Consider the following 16,266-nt stretch of genomic DNA (forward strand, 5'->3'; position numbering starts at 1 on the left):
CAAAATAACAATAGCAGCACTGTGCCTTAAGACTACCAGTTGCAGTTGTTGTATAAACTGCAATATATATGATGAAAGAGCTTATGAATTAACTTTATTTTAACACTGTGTGGAACATTAGCCGCGTCCTCCCAAAGCAAGCTGTCAGCTCTCTTGTTGGAACAGATATAGTCTCCTTGAATTCTTCTGCCACAACTTTGATGTAAAAAGGAAGGAACCAAAGATGAATACCGTCCTATGAGACAAGGTTGATGTTAGTTTGTGACTTAGAAGGTTGGCTTCTCTTTGCAGGTTCCACCATCCCCATACCCTGCCCTCACCACATCAGATGTTATGAGTTTACTTGCATCAGTTCTCCACTATGGAAGCCTCAGTCCCTGGGTTGTCTTGACCAGACTTGAGGTGCCTCACTCCTTGCTCGGGGTTGCTTGCCCCGTTCTTCCCCACATGGGTCCCAAGCCTACCGTCCCACAGTTTGTCCTAGCCCTTATCCTTCAGGGCTGGGTCATTACAGGACAATGCCCCCAATTAACATCTACACATGTCTCCATATCTTCTGTCTTTCAGGTCCCTGGAATGGCTGCCTGTACCCATTGGAATCAGACTTCCTGGCTGGGATGCTGCACCTGCCTCGTCTCCCTGTCTCTGCAGGTAAGTCTTTGGGACCTTTCCCTGAGTCCCCTAGGTTGGTCTCTCACTGCTGCCATCATCCCACACTCCTCTGGGGTCCTCTTCACGCAATCTTCCTTCCTGGACCAATGCCGACTACCTGGTCAGCGTCCTTTTAATTCCCCATGCTGATCAGCTGTGTTCACTGCGGCAGCATCCCATTTGCTACATTCCTGGCCCTTGCAGCCAATTGGGCTAATTACCATCCAGGTCTTCTATGCGGTTCCTTCCCAACCTGGGTTTGCCACGTGTCTGCTCCCTCCCCAGGCTCACTCCAGTAAGTTGTTCTTTTTCCTTGTTCTTTCAGGGTTTCATGGCAGGGAAGGCATACTGCCCTGTCGCACGCTGGACCTAAACTTGAGTGTAAATGAGATTACCCTCAAATTTGGTAAAATTAACATTCCATTACTTATTTTTCACTAACCCCTATCCTGAAATTTACCTTCTTGGATGACAGCAGGGCTATCACTCCCAACCCTCACTCACAGCCCACAGTTCCTTCCCTCTACCCACCCAGCTGCTGCCTCAGTGTGTTACCAGGTTATTTGCTATGCTATTCACAGTGCATAATCTTTTTATCCCTATTCAATACTGCACTCCCTGTGGCAAATTTGAAATCAGACACAGTTGTGCTGTTATCTACTGTCTCTTAGTAAAATGAATAACTTATTTGATTACATTCTCTTACTACAATTCAATCTCCTGTAAAAGTATGTTAATTTAAGCAAGAAATATACTGCTTTTATTATTGGATCCCAAAACATCAACCTAATCAAGTATTAATTAACATTTAGATAAGATGATTCTTTTCAAACGATAATTCATTTTTTATTTGGGATGTATAGTTTTCTGTTTGTGTAATACAGCAGTGTCTTGTAAGATTGATTTCCTCACCTCTACTAGATTTGAAGATTATTTTTATTTAATATCTATATAGGAACATAAGAACTTCCATTTACTGGGTCACACCATAGGTCCATGTTGCCCAGTATCCTGTGTCCCATATGACCCCCTACCAATGAGGTCCCTCACTGTGGTGAACCTCAAAATGCAGGTTGGGTCTGTCCAGGTACTCTTTTTTTCTCCAGAAGGGAGAGTACTCTGTGCTCATCCTGTAGCAGACCCATATGACTCCAGCCGCTGAAGTCAACTGGTACCTGGAGTAGGGAGACAGGGTCAACTTCAGCTACTTCATAAAGGCATCCTGTGGGGTAGCCACCCTGTTCTTACCAAGACTACAAGTACTTTTCACTGTTGAGGTAGTGCCAGGGCACCTACTGCATCTCTGAGTCTGGGTTCAGGGGGTTGTCCTCAACCTTGTAAACATCTGTGCTCCTATGAATGACTCACAGATGGCCTGTTTCTACTGGCAAGTGGCCATCTAAGCCCTCACAAGTGCCCAGTCCTCAAAAGGGATTTTAACATCACCCTCAAGGCAAAGAACTGCACTGGCAGAGTGGAACCAGGCTGCCACAGGCATCCCCAGGGAGATTGCCACCAGGGTTTGTGTTTAAAAAAACAAAATTCTCTGATTTAACAAAAAAACAGAATTCTCTGATTAAAAAACCTAAAATCCACATTTTTCCATGATTAAAATGAAACACCATTATATACCTAGGTATCAGTTGAACACAATATTTTATTGATATAGTTACAATTTTAAAGCAATTTGGAAGGCTAACAGTGCTACAATTATAAAAAATAAAATAAATACTAAATAAATATATATTTTGGCATTTGATTTTGGCTTTTTTATTGTAGAAAATCAAAGCTCCTCCTGCCCCCTTTGCTCACTAGGATGCAGGTCTAGCTGAGGCTGCTCCCCCCACAGCTTTGTGGTGCTGCAGAGCTCTGATATTCCAGTGTCCTGCCCCTGCTCATGTCATTGCCCCCACGCGGAAACCACATCCAAGCTCAGCTGGTGCCCCTCATCCATGACCTGCAGCCCCCTGGCCCTGCCGATGCCCCTAACACCTGACCCACATTCCCCCATCTCTGGTGGAGACCATCACTCCTGACCCACATTCCCCAATCCCCCAGTTCTTCTGGTGCCCCTCAATACCCACGCCCCCATCCCGGCCCTCCCAGTGCCTCTTACTCCCAACCCACAGCCCCCTGACCCTGCCAGTGCCTCTCACTCCCAACCCACAATGCCCCACTCCCCAGTCCTGCTGGTGCTCTTCACTCCCAACCTACTGCCCACAGAGCCCGACCTGGCAGTGTATGAAAAGGAGGTGGGTGTGTGGGGAAGGGGGATGTGGACATAGAAGACATATAGGGGAGGTGGGGGATCACAGATGATGCATCATGAAGGTGAGGGGGAACAGGCAATGCATTGGGGGTAACATGCCCCACCACCCCAGATTTATGCAACAGTGGGGCATGGGGCTTCATCCTGGCCAGCTCAGCTCTGGGAAGGAGCTGCCTCCATAGCCCAGCAAACAGGACCCAATGTAGGAAGCAGTGCCACGCCACCATGGTCACAAAGCTGAAGTGAAGGGGTGGTGGAAGTGCAGAATTGTGCCCACCACTGCTGGCAGGCAGGGACACCTCAACTTGGCAGGCATAGTGGTGTGGTGCTCCCTCCTGCACTGGGTCCCTCCTGCTGGGTCAAAGAGGTGGCTTCTGCCTAGAGTTGGTCCAGCCAGGCTGCAGTCCTGCACCCCACTGTAGATACAGAAATCTGGGCTCCCCCATGTGTCATCTATGCCCCCCCTGTGGTGCCCCCTGCTCCCTGTGTCCCACTCCCCCAGCCCCTTGCAGGTTGGAACTCTGCCAGCTTGCAAGAGGAATCCTGTGGTCTCCCAGGTTCTTATCCTTTAAAAGAGTTTTTCTACTTTCAAGTACAAAATCTAGATTTTTCTGCTTTAAAGGAGAAAATCTGTATTTTGGCATGTTTTTCCATGACAAATGGAAAACCTGGATTCCTGATTATCAGTGACCACACCCTGGTGGATGTCTGGCATGCCCACCACCCTGACAACACCACCACCTTCACCTTTGTCATAGCAGAGGAGCAGTGGTCACAGAACTCCTAGTTGGACTGAATCTACATGCCCATGCTAAACACTGCCCATGTCCACACCTCCAGCACTAGGCCAGCCTCTTTTAGTGACCACCAGCTAGTATGTCCTTGGATCATGCTGTAGGCTGACTGTCTTGGGCCAGCCTACTAGCACTTCAGCAACAACCTGCTGGAGGATGTGGGCTCCATGGTCACCTTCCAGGAGTTCTGGCTGGTCTGGTGGTGGAGATCGTGGGATGTCGGGAAGGTGCACATCAGGCAGTACTGTTGTCACTACACCCAGAGGCAAACCCAGCAGCAGAAGGTGGCCGGAGAGCAGCTTGAGAGGGAAGTGCTGGAGCTGGAGAGGTGCTTGGTTACTGACCCAGACAACCTTTTCCTCTTTGGAGAGTGTCAGGAGAGGCAAGAAGAGCACTGAGCTCTGGATGACCGCGGTGTCCATGGTGCATTTGTCCACTCACGTATCCAACTCCTTCAGGACATGGACCATGAATCCTGCTTTTTCTATGCAATAGAGAAGAGGAGGGGACAAGAAGTAAATTGCTTGCCTCCTGGCAGAGGATGGCACTCTCCCCATGGACCCCAATGAGCTGTGAGAAAGGGCAAGGCTTTCTACACAGAGTTCCTGTTATATCCGACTGATGCTGATGCTTACCAGGTCCTGTGGGAGGGACTACCACAGGTCAGCATTAGCAACCAGAACCAGTTTGAGGGCCCTCTCACCTTGGCTTAGCTCTCAGATGCCCTCCACCTGATGCCCACCAACAAAGCACCAGGCATTGATGGAACAATTATGGAGTTCTACCACTCCTTCTGGGATGTCCTTGGCCTGGACCTCACCACAGTCTCAGATGAGTCTGAAGGGGAGGGAGAGCTCTTCCTTTCATGCAGAAGGGCTGTCCTAACCCAGCTGCCCAAAAAAGAAGACCCCTGAAATCTGAGTAACTGGTGCCCCAGTCTCACTTCTCTGTATGGACTATGAGGTCATAATGAAAGCCATCTCACTGCAGCTAAGATCTGTGCAGGTGGATGTGATTTACCCCAACCAGACGTATATGATTGCAGGGTGCTCCAAGTTCAACTATCTGTACCTGGTGTGGGGTCTTCTTGACCTTGCTCCCAGGGATGGGTTGTCATTCGCCCTTATCCTGTCCCTTGATCAGGAGAAGGCATATGATAGGGTGGATCATGGGTACCTCACAGGCACGTTGAGGGCATTCCACTTTGCTCCCCACTTCATGCAGTTTCTCCAGGTGCTGTATGCCTCCAGAGAATGTATGCGGAAGCTCAACTGGATGCTGATGGAGCTCATACTATTCAGCGAGGAAGTGCATCAAGGCTGCCTGCTGTCAGGCCAGCTCTACACCATTGTCCTCAAGCCCTTTCTCTGTTTCCTGTGCAAATGGGTGGTAGGGCTGGTGCTCGAGGAGCCACCCATGAGCATGGTCCTGTCAGCATATACTGACGATGTACTCCTCACCATTCAGGACCAGGGAGACCTGGCACAGGTGAAGGCTTGCCACTCCATCTACCCGGCACCTTCCTCTGCCTGGGTCAACTAAGTCAAGAGATTTGGCTTGACAGTGGATGATGTATGGCAGGTGATCTCGCTCCTACCTGTGCTCCAGCACATCCAATGGAGTGCAGGCTCACTGTCTGTCTGGGGGTCTACTTGTCCCCCACTCACCCATCCCCACTGGGGAATTGGCACCAGCTGGAGGTCAGGGTGTCTGAGTGGCTGCAGGCATGGGCAAACCTACTGCAGTGTCTGTCTCTTCATGGGAGGGCATCAACAGGTGCCACCTATGTTCTGGTACCATTTTAACACCCTGGCCATGCCCCCAGCTCTTGTCTACAGTGAGGCAGAAGCTTTCCCCTACACTGCCTTCCATACATTTTTTTTTTCCAAGGACTATGTGAAAGAACTATTTCCCAAGGACTCAGATTCAAACGGAATGCTGGAGAAATGATGTCTCACCTGTGATGAGGTAATTAGAGTGCTGTACTGGGGGATCAGGGACAACTCCATTCAAACCCCTTTGGGACAGTGGGACCTGGAATCCAGGACCTCCAGCTCCTGAGGTCCATAGCCATGGAGTTATGAGTCAAAAGAGGGAGAGAGATACAAACCACCCTTTTTTATTTTCTAGGATAATTCTGGTACTCACAAGTTCTGGTTGACTCTATTTTCAGGCAGCTAAGGTTACTACATATGTGTAAGGGGCATGTGCACATCCTATGACCAGTGCTATGTATGCTTAGTTCATGTGACAACAAAGCTGTGCACAGTTGCTCTTGGCAGCTGCTCTAAGTAAAGAGTCTGCAGTATCTCATGTATTCAGCATAATTGCACTTCATAATGGCAGCAGAGATGTCTTAACTAAAGCGCATCAAATGAGATTTAATTAAAGTGTCCCACCACCATTTTGAAGCCTAGGACACTGAATACACAAGATGCTGCCAGCTCTTTAATTGGTGCCAGTACCACCAACTTCTGGGGCTGTGTTTTAAAGTAAGAGTGAACAAGTTTTCCATTCCCAGAAGTAAAACTAGGCTCAGGAGGTAGTTTGGAGCAGGGAATCCTAATGTAGGTGCTCAACTATGTCTGGGATAAAAGGTTTTTAGATACTCCTCACGTTAGTATATCCTATTGTCTTAGGCATTCTATTGAGACATAAGCATCAGCTTGCTTAAAGGAGGCATGAATACTGTGAATCCCACTTCTAGGTGCCTAACTGACTCTACAGGGAAGTTAGATACCTTGCCTTGCGAACTCCACTTTCAGAGCCAAGCATTTAATAGTACTTTTGTGGATCTAGGGATGGCTGTATTTTCAGCATGCAGTTAAACATGCCTAAGTCCCACTGACTTTGAGAGAAGAAATCAAATAACCCATTACTACCTAATATTCTCTCCCCAAAAATGTACTTACACACTGTAATCAAGACACCTGTCCCTCAGTCTTCTTTCTGATAAACCAAGTAATATAGAACTCTTTAAGTCCACCATTGTATCACATTTTCTCCAAACCTTCACATGTCTTTGTGACCCTTTTATATACCCTTTCTAATTTTTCAGCATCCTTTCTAATAAGAATTGTGTACAGTATTCTAGTATTTGTGGCTTGTATGCTGTATAAACAGATAAAAGTACCTCTTTATTCCCATTAACTACTGGTTATACATCTAAAGTGTTTTGTTAACCACTTTTGGCCATGGAAATCTATTGGGAGTTCATTTGTATAGCTTCAGTACTCCAAGATACATCCCACCTTTTTGAAGAAATTACCTGCATTTCTTGTTCTCTTATGTTTAAATTCACATTTAGCTGTATTAAAACAGATTTGTTTGAATGGGCCTAGCAATCCTGTTCTCCTCATGATTTAATGTGAAAATTTGTTATGCAAATTTTACCAATAATGCTTTTACATTTACTTCCAGATTACTGATTAAAATGTTAAATAATACCAATTCCTTTGTTCCCAATCAATTTTTAAAATCTATTATCTTTATCTCTACCAGCTGTGGCCTTCTTTCAGATGCTTTTGCTTTCCCTATCAATTACTTTACTTCATAACTCTTGATTAATATAGATTGCTTTATTCCATTTATTTTACCTCTGATCTGAGATGAACTGTTCACCAATTTTTTTTCTTTCTTCTTCTTCTTTTTTTTTTTTTGGATTGGATTTTTTATTTCATTTGGGCCATTTAATAAACTCTTTGCAGTAGTGTTAGACGGATGTTCCGGCCATGATGTTCCAGGAAATATGAAAAAGGAAAGGATTTTTTGTGGGTGACATGTTTTATTAAACCAACTGCATGTTTGAGATAGACTTAGACAACTCTTTGAATGCAGTGCATTCCTCAAGTAATTCTTTTTCTTCGGATCCAAAGAAGAATGCACTACATTCAAAACATTCTCTAAGTCTTTCTCAACCATGCAGTTGGTACAATAAAAAGGGGTAGATTGGGATCTTATGAAGCTCACTTCATCAGATGCTGTGAAAGGATGAGCACACAGTAGTGTATAAGGAGAGAGAAATTTGGAACCAAAAGGCAAAAGGTAGGGTAAGGGGGAGACAGAAAGTGGGAAGAAAGGGAAAAGAAGGCAGTGACAAGTCCATAAGAATGAAGTAATCAAAAATGCTATTGCAGGTAACAGGATAAGAATCCATAGTCCAAAGAAATTTCACCAGTACTTTAACTTCCACCCCTCCATCAAACTAACTCTGGAATACTCCACCAAGCAAGTTCATTTCTTCAAAACTACAGTGAAGGTTTGTAGTGGCCATATCACCACCACATTGTATTGGAAACTGATTGACCACCACAGGTACCTTTACACAACTAATTTTCATCCTAAACCCACCTTCAGAACCATTGAGTAAGCCAAGCTGTTCTGATCCCACTAATCAGGGTGCACATGTTAATGATCTTGAGCAGGAATTCCTACAATTACAATGCAATCCCAAAACTATAGCCACTCAAATCAATAAGGCCTGACTCAGAACTCACTCTGACCTGCAGCAATACAGGCCCCAGGGCAAGGACATCAGAGTATCTCTGGTTGTCACCTACAACCCCCAGCCTCATTTTAGCCACATCATTAATGAATTCCAACCCTCTTGGAAAAGGATGACCATCTCAAAGAAAACCATGGGGGACAAACCTGTCCTGGTTTACAGGCAGGTCCCCAACCTCAAACAGACTCTCTCAAGCAACAGCCTACCTAGCTCCTAGTCTCACTGAGACAACAGACCCCAGTGCCTTCTGTGCCCCAACATTAGTGCAGAACACATAATCAATTAACTGAATAGCAGATTATAACATCCAAGGTTCACTTGCAACTCAGCTAATGTCCTATATACCATCCCCTGTTCAGTCTCCATATGCTGTCCACACTGAATGGATGGGGCAATCCCCCGTCCCACCTTAGCCCTCTTCCTATTCCTGGCCCACTTCCAGAACTTAGCATGCAGTCATCCCCATTCCTCATACACACATCACCCTCCCAATTCTCCCCATCTTCCTTTCCCACCCTACACCCCGCCACATACACAGCCCCCACATACAACATACAAGTGTAAGACTTTATTTTGAGGTAGTAAAAATTGATTCTACATATGCTACTCAAAAAATATAAATTGTGATAGAAATTATTTTTGAAATAAAAATTAAGTATAGCTTATGTTTGATTTTTAGTATATGATTTTTTTATCTATAATTTGTTTAAATGATATCTTCTAAAAGATTTTATCTGTCCTTGACAGATCACCAAAACTTAAATTTCCCTCCAGCTGAAATAATTGCCCTCCCCTGGCTTAAACAGTGGACCAAGGTTGAAGGTACAGCCAGAGAAAAAGGGGGCCAAAGCTGTAACAGTTGAAGCCCCAGTAAGTACTTGGAAGTCTGCAGGGGCACTTCCTTAAAGAGAAATTACTTGAGGGGAGAACACAGGCTCCAGGTAGGGTGAAACCAGCCATGAAAGTAGAGTCAAATGTTGAGGTGACCAGCAAGGCTGCCCCCAGCTCTAGGGACTCTCTCCACATGAAAGTTGTGGCAGGCAAGAGACTGGAGGTGATGTGGGGGCCAGGAAACAGCTGGCAGGTGGCTGGACTGTAGCAGGGGGCACCAGGTGGCAGACCCCCAAAGGTGATGCATGTGTGTACACGTGAATTTGCATGTATACATATACTCTCTCTTTCTCTGGTTGCTCTATACAAGCCTTCTGCATTGGCACCCAAAAACTCATCGTTGTCCCTCCCAATTATCAAATTGATCCAAAAAAATATCACCCACAAAAATTCTTGCATTTCACATTTTTCCTCAACCACTATGTTTACATCACCCCAACACTACTATAAGAAGAAAAGAATTTTTCTGCTATCATGGCAGAACAATCTCTTCCTTATATCATTGTGCAGCAGTAGATTATAATCTGGTTTTCTACTTGTCTGATGCCCTGTACCCTGCAAGCAGATAATCTTTAGTGGTGTTATGTGTGCTTGACAGAATTTATGAAGAGTCAGAGATATGGGTGGCACTATGAGAAGCCCAGAAAAGGACACTGCATTCATGAGAAAGCAAAAGGTTTTTAAAATTGTTTAAACTACAATCAATTCTTTTATTTTCATCCTTACTTATACTTCATTAAGTAATGTTTTTGTATGGCTTTGTCTAGCTCTATGGTAAATAATGCATATTCAATCCTTCAGCGTGTTGTGAGAATCTTTCAAAATTAATATAAACAAACTAGGTCTGCTCAATGCCCCAGATCAATTCACTTTGATTCAAATGAAACAATGATAATACAAATATAACAGAAAGAAAATTCTCCAAACAATTGAAAACCAGACCTACCTAACACTTGCTGCCATTTCATTGCCAAGGTTCATTTCAAGCCTTTGGATTTTAACATATCTGGGCCCTGGCTCTTGAAACACGTGCTTCTCTTTTCTAATGGGTATGTTTACATCAGTAAAATCATGTAAAAGCAGTTGCAGGATCAGGGCTGTGGAGAGTTATATCAAAGCTTCGATATATTATAGACTACTGGTTGCTAGGATGTTAGAAAAGCCCGCAGACTGCTGCATTTGTCAAAGCCACTCAAGGAATATAACAAAACTGTGGTGAACACCCAAGGACATCGGGAGTTTCCACAGTCTTAAATGTGTAAGAAATGCTCTATTCAGTATCACCCCAGTCAAGGTGTAGCTTCCTGAGTGACTTGAAAGCTTAGTGGGATAGTCAAGAAATATAAGAAATAGATTGAAATGGCAATGCTCTGATATGCAGGAGAAAGGAATAATATCTAGCTGTGTGTGTACATGTGATAGCCTCTGATTAGATGATTCAGAAAATAATGTATGTATAAAGATTAGTGTTCTCAGAGAGCTTTGGATTTTTGTATCTTGACATTTATCTCCTCTGTCAATCAGACAGGCCAGCCAACTGACAGGGCGCATCTACACATACATTTACTTCAGCCTAAATTTACTCTTGTATAAGCTAGTCTGGTATAAGTGTTTTTGGGCAGGCATCTACTAGGCCTGTGCAAAGTGGCTAGTATTCGCTTCCAATTCAAATTTGGTCGATTCACGGGACAGTGATTCATTCTGGTGATTCAAATCACTGTCCTGAGCTGATTCGGCCGAATCTGATTTTGAGATTTGGCTGCTGCCAAATCTCTGAATCATGCAGGCACATCACACGCCCACTTTCCTAGCCCCAGCAATGGCTGCTCCACCCGCCCCAGCTCCTGGCACTTTGAAAAAAAGCCCCAACTAACTGGGTACTGCTGGGTGGGTGGGGGTAGGGCAATCAATGCTGCCCCCCACTGCATGGGGGGCTCTGCATGAGCCCCCCAACCCCCTCCTGCTCCCCCAGCCCCACTCCCCATGGCTGCCCCACCCAGCCCAGCTCTGGCCCTTTAAGAAAAAAACCCCAAACCCTCTGGAGTCATTGGTTCCTGTGTGGTGGGGAACAATCCCCGCTACCTCATACTGCCCCACACTGTGTGGAGGACTCTGCATGAGTCCCAAGGCTTCTACAGGAGCTTGTGAGTCCGGATTTTTTTTTGGTTTTTTTGTTTCTTAATGGACCGGAGCTGGAGTGGCCAGGGCAGCCATGGTGAGGGCAGGGAGGGGGTGGGTCAGGGTGCTCATGGCAGAGCCTTGCATGCATCGTGGGGGGGGCAGCAGGGATTGCCCCCTTGCCCAGCATCACCCAGTGAGTGGGGCTTTTCTTTAAAGGGCCTGGAGCTGGGGCCAGGTGGGGCAGCCATGGGTGGGGGGGGCTTGGGCAGTGGGGGAGGTCTGGGGGAGCAGGCAGGGGATGGGGCCTGGCAGGGGTCCCCCCATGTTCCCCTCCCTCCTCCTCCCACCTCCCCTCCCCTGCCCGCTACTTACCAGCTCAGAGTCCAGCTCCAGCTCCCTGCTGCAGCAGCCGGGGACTGCCCAAATCATTGAAACTCTCTGAAACTTTTCCAAATCAATTCAGAGAGGTTTGAATCAATTCAAACCTTTTTATTGGTCCCCTGATTCAATTTAAATTTGGAGATTTGGCTACCAAATCAGGCTGTATCTCCTCCAAATTGAATCACCATCCTAAGCTTCACACAGCCCTGGCATCTACACATGTGGGGTTAGGGAGAAGATTTGCACCCAGTTCCCTGCAGCCCTGCAATAGGCCCCTGCCACCAACGAAGAGAGCTCTAGGCTCCAGCTGAAACCACCAGCACCTGACAGCCATCTTAAAAGAAAGCCCTTGAGAGCTCTGATCTCTGGCCAGCCCCTTCCTTGCCTGGAAGCTGTGTGCCCAGTGCAGGGAAAGCATGTGGTAGCTCTCTTTTTGGCCACTCTGACTCCCCACATTATGGCTGTTCCATCCCCTGTCCCTGGCAGCAACAACCAGTGCCCTACACTCCTGCCGGCCACATGCTGGCCCTGATAGCCCACCATGCTGACTGCTGCCTGGCCCATGGGCATCTCAGTGACTGCTGTCCCAGGGATGTCACCACCACTGTGCCACTGCCACTGGCAGAGACACTGATGAGGACCTCCACAATGCCACCACTGGGACTATCATCATGCTCCTGGGTCTCCAGCTCTATCGCATCTGGGTGCACTGGGCCAGCTAGGACTGGTGGCTGCATGTCGTCCAGCAGACCTGGGATGACAAGTGGCTGGATGGCTTCTACATGACCCATGCCACCTTATGGGACCTGCTCCAGTAGCTCCAGCCCCACCTGGAGTGGCAGGACACTGGAATGTGCTCAGGCCTCCCTGCAGGCACTCAGCTGGCCCTCACTCCACTGAAGCTGGCCCCGTCTGCCAGCCTCTGGTATGTCAGACACCTCTTTAGTGTGGGCAAGGCCACCATCGGGGAGGCTATCCTGGAGGTGTGCAGGGCCCTCTGAGATATGCTGGGGTATCCTCTGCATCCACAACCCCCTAGAAGTGGTGGTGAGGTTCTGTGTACTGAAATTTCCCTAGTGTATCGGAACCCTGGATGGGACCAATATCCCCATCACCTGCCCACCCCATGGAGATCACCCCTATTGCAGCTACAGGGAATTTCATTCCATGGTCCTGCAGGGCACTGTGGACCACCACAGGGGCTTCACTTATGAGTGCTGGCTGGATGGGCAGTGCCCATGATGCCCACATGTTTCATAACTTCATCCTGGTGGGACTCATGGAGAAAGGATGCTTCGTGCCAGGGGAGGTGGGCCAGCAGCTGGGTGTTGTTGTGGTCCCACCCCTGCTCATTGGTGACTCTGCCTACCCACTTCTGCCCTGGCTGATGCAGCCCTACACTGACTACCTGCACCCACACCAGGCCCACTTTAACTGGCATCTGGGCCAGACCCATGCCATGGTGGTGTGGACCTTCAGCCACCTCAAGGGCTGCTGGAACACCCTCACCACCCTCATCAAGGTCACCAAGGCCAACCTTCCCCAGGTCATCATCACAGCTTGTGTGCTGTGTAACATTTGTGAAGCCCAGGGGGAACTGTTCTGCAAGGCATGCATAGAGGAGCTGTGGCACATGGAGGATGGCTGGTGGCAGGAACTTCACCTGCGGCGGGAGGACCTCCCCTGTGGTTTTTAGCCGCAACAGTGGCAGGACCCCCTACTGAGGCCCCAGGAAAGTCATACACCGCCCAGTAGGAGCCAAGGCACTGGCTGCAGGAGGCTCTAGCTGACCATTTCCTCCTGCACTTCCCACTCTAGCCTGTTTGCCCTGCTGCTTACAGAGCCCCCACCCCCTTGCCCACCCTGAGCACCATGCTCACTACAGACATGTGTCAGAAGAACAAGTCTTTATTCCCTTCACATAACACAGACCTTGCCCTCCCCCTCAACACACAGAGCTCCCCTCCATACTCCATCCCCAAGGAATAGATCTCCCTCCCTGCTCCTTACCCAACAAACAGAGACCCTCTACCATCCACCAACAATTAAAATCTTCTTCCCTGTGCAAAATATTTATGAAGTGATTTATGTGGTGTCCCTGAGTGGGGTGCCATGAGGTGAGGGTACCTAGGGGAGGGAACCCAAAGGCAGGTTGCCAGCACCCTGGCCTATGGCTATTCCCCCTTAGGTATGGACAACACATTGAGTGTGATCAGTGGGAAGTCACCCAGGGGCAATGGCAGCTGGTGCTCCTCCAGCGCAGCCAGTTCCCCTTCTGGGTTGCAGACTCCAGGCCCAACAGGGCTGGCATATGATCCTGACACTGTTCCAAGCAGCTCCAGCTGCACACCCACATGGAGTCAGGTGGGGCTTAGCCCAAGTAAGGGGCTGGGTGGTGGGGCACCTAGGCCAGGGGCCAGGCCAAGGGCTTCTGGTGGCTGGAGATGGTGGAGAATCTCCTCCCAGGCCTAAGTGGGGGATTTCTGTGGGGTGGCAGGCAGCTGCCAGGGGGCATGTGGGGCTAGGCCTGGGGCATGGGCAGTGGGTGGCACAAATGTGTCAGTCTAGCACCCAGTGGCCATTGTCCATGGCCTGCACTACCCAGCCCAGGATGACATTCTTCCTCTGCAGCACCTGGAGCTGCTCGAACTTTAGGGACAGGAGCTCAGACCAGAATCTCACTCAAACTGGCACAGTACTTCTGCCTCACCTGACAATGCCATGAGATTTCCAGTTTCCTCCTGGCTCCAGTTGGGGCCCTGGCTGGAGGGCATGGGCATGCAGATGTGTGTAGTCACAGGCCTGGGCGAGGACAAGGATGCCATATTGGGTTCCATGCCAGCCATGCAGCAGAGACAATGCTCCACAGCACTTGAAGATGCAGAACAGTCTTCTGGGGTGTGCTGCAGGCAGGTGGTGCTGGCCCTGCTGCCCAGAAGCTGCTTGCAGGTGTCCCTGGGGGCCTGAAAGACCTGGGTAGAAGGTGCAGTAGCCTGCAGCACCATTCAGCACCTTGCTGGCCCTGACAGCACTGTCCTGGCTGCCTCACAGCAGGGCACTGCTAAGCAGCAGCACTAAGGTGCTGGCAAGCAGGCACAGGTAGCCTGTGGCCTGCCCAGGGGGGGACACAGGACCTGCAGTGCCCTCAGGCTCCCTGGTGACTATGCCCCAGGGCTCAAAATATCTTCAGGCCTTTATAGCTTGCAGACAGGGACTGCCAAAGAGGCAGCCCAGCCCTGATCCAGGACAGGCTTCTAGCCTGCAGCCCTGGGCCTGGCCTTAGGCCGGCCCCCTAGTGGCTGGGCAGACCCGGGAGCAAACTTGCTCTCAGGTCGTCTCTACACATGTGTCACTGTTCATGAACTAATCTCACTTAAATTTGCTCTTTGAATTTGCAAGTAGCAATATAAATGGGATTATGAGTTTTTACTGCACAATAAGCAACTTACTGTGCAGTAAACTATGCTTATGTGCAGTACCACATCTCATATAGATATGCCCACAGTGAATAAAAACTATTTTGTTTCTATTTGGTTTCTTTTACTCACTGGCAAATCTGCAACAGTAGGGCCAATGAAGTTTCCCAGAGGGCGCAAAGAAAAGTGACAATTTTTGCCTGCTCTGGCCCCAGAAAGTGGTCTACAGCTATGACAAAACAGACATGCATGGCTACAGAGTGCTTTAAAAGGGCTTGATCTTGCAAAAATCTGAAGTCTCATAGCATGAGGATTCAGATTAACATAATCCAAAATGGAGCACATTCTGTAACTTGTGTCTGCAAAGCTCCCAGCCTGTCAGTGTTTTCAGAAAGGGTGGGGGAAAGTGAGCAGTGGGAGTTCAGTATGGGTTTTTTTTAACTCTGTCCCCCACCCTCCCCCGTGGGTGGAGCAGGTGGATTGGAGCCCACCCTCCCCATCCTCCAGTGCCAGCCAGGAAACCCCAAGAACAAACTCCCTCTACTATCTTTTCCCCTTCCCATTCTGAAAATAGTGTCCGGGCCTGGAGAGGGGAGTGGTATTGCTACTGAGGCTGCAGTCTCACAGGAAGCAGCTGGAATTCCCAACTCCTAGAACAACAGTGAACTTCTGGTTGGCTTTATAGCACTTCCTTCAAAGCACTATGAGTTGCAACAGAGAGTTGCTCATCTGTCTGCACCTTAAAGTTCCAACATAAACCAAAAAAGCCCAACAATGAATACACTGCCAGCTTCTGTTCTGTTTTATACCAGAGGGGCTTCAGCTCAGGAGTTCTGTAGATGGAGCTCTCATGGTTTATCACAGGGAGAGAGTCAGTTTCCAGGGCAGTCAAGGCCCTTTAATCTATTTATCAACATTTTATAACCAGGCCAGATAACAATATGCATCCCATGCAAATCATACAGCATAAATCTAATATTCACCTGTCCCCCTCCAGTAGGGCAGGGTCCCCCAAATCCCGGGCAGGGCCTCCTTATTGCCCTAAGAGCAGCTTCCTCAACGGCAGGCCCACTGCGCATGCGCACAGTTTAAAAGGGCCCGCCGACCGGGAAAAAGCCCAGTTAGGCTCGGAAGCGGCGAGAGACACGCGGGTGAAAGCTCGGTGCGCCCCCACTCCCCCGAAGCCCCCCAGAAACCCTCCAGCAGCCGCGGAGCCCCCCGCCGACCCCCAGCACACCC

The sequence above is a fragment of the Alligator sinensis genome, unplaced genomic scaffold (genome assembly GCF_000455745.1).
Source record: "Alligator sinensis unplaced genomic scaffold, ASM45574v1 scaffold709_1, whole genome shotgun sequence".
Taxonomy (NCBI): Eukaryota; Metazoa; Chordata; order Crocodylia; family Alligatoridae; genus Alligator; species Alligator sinensis.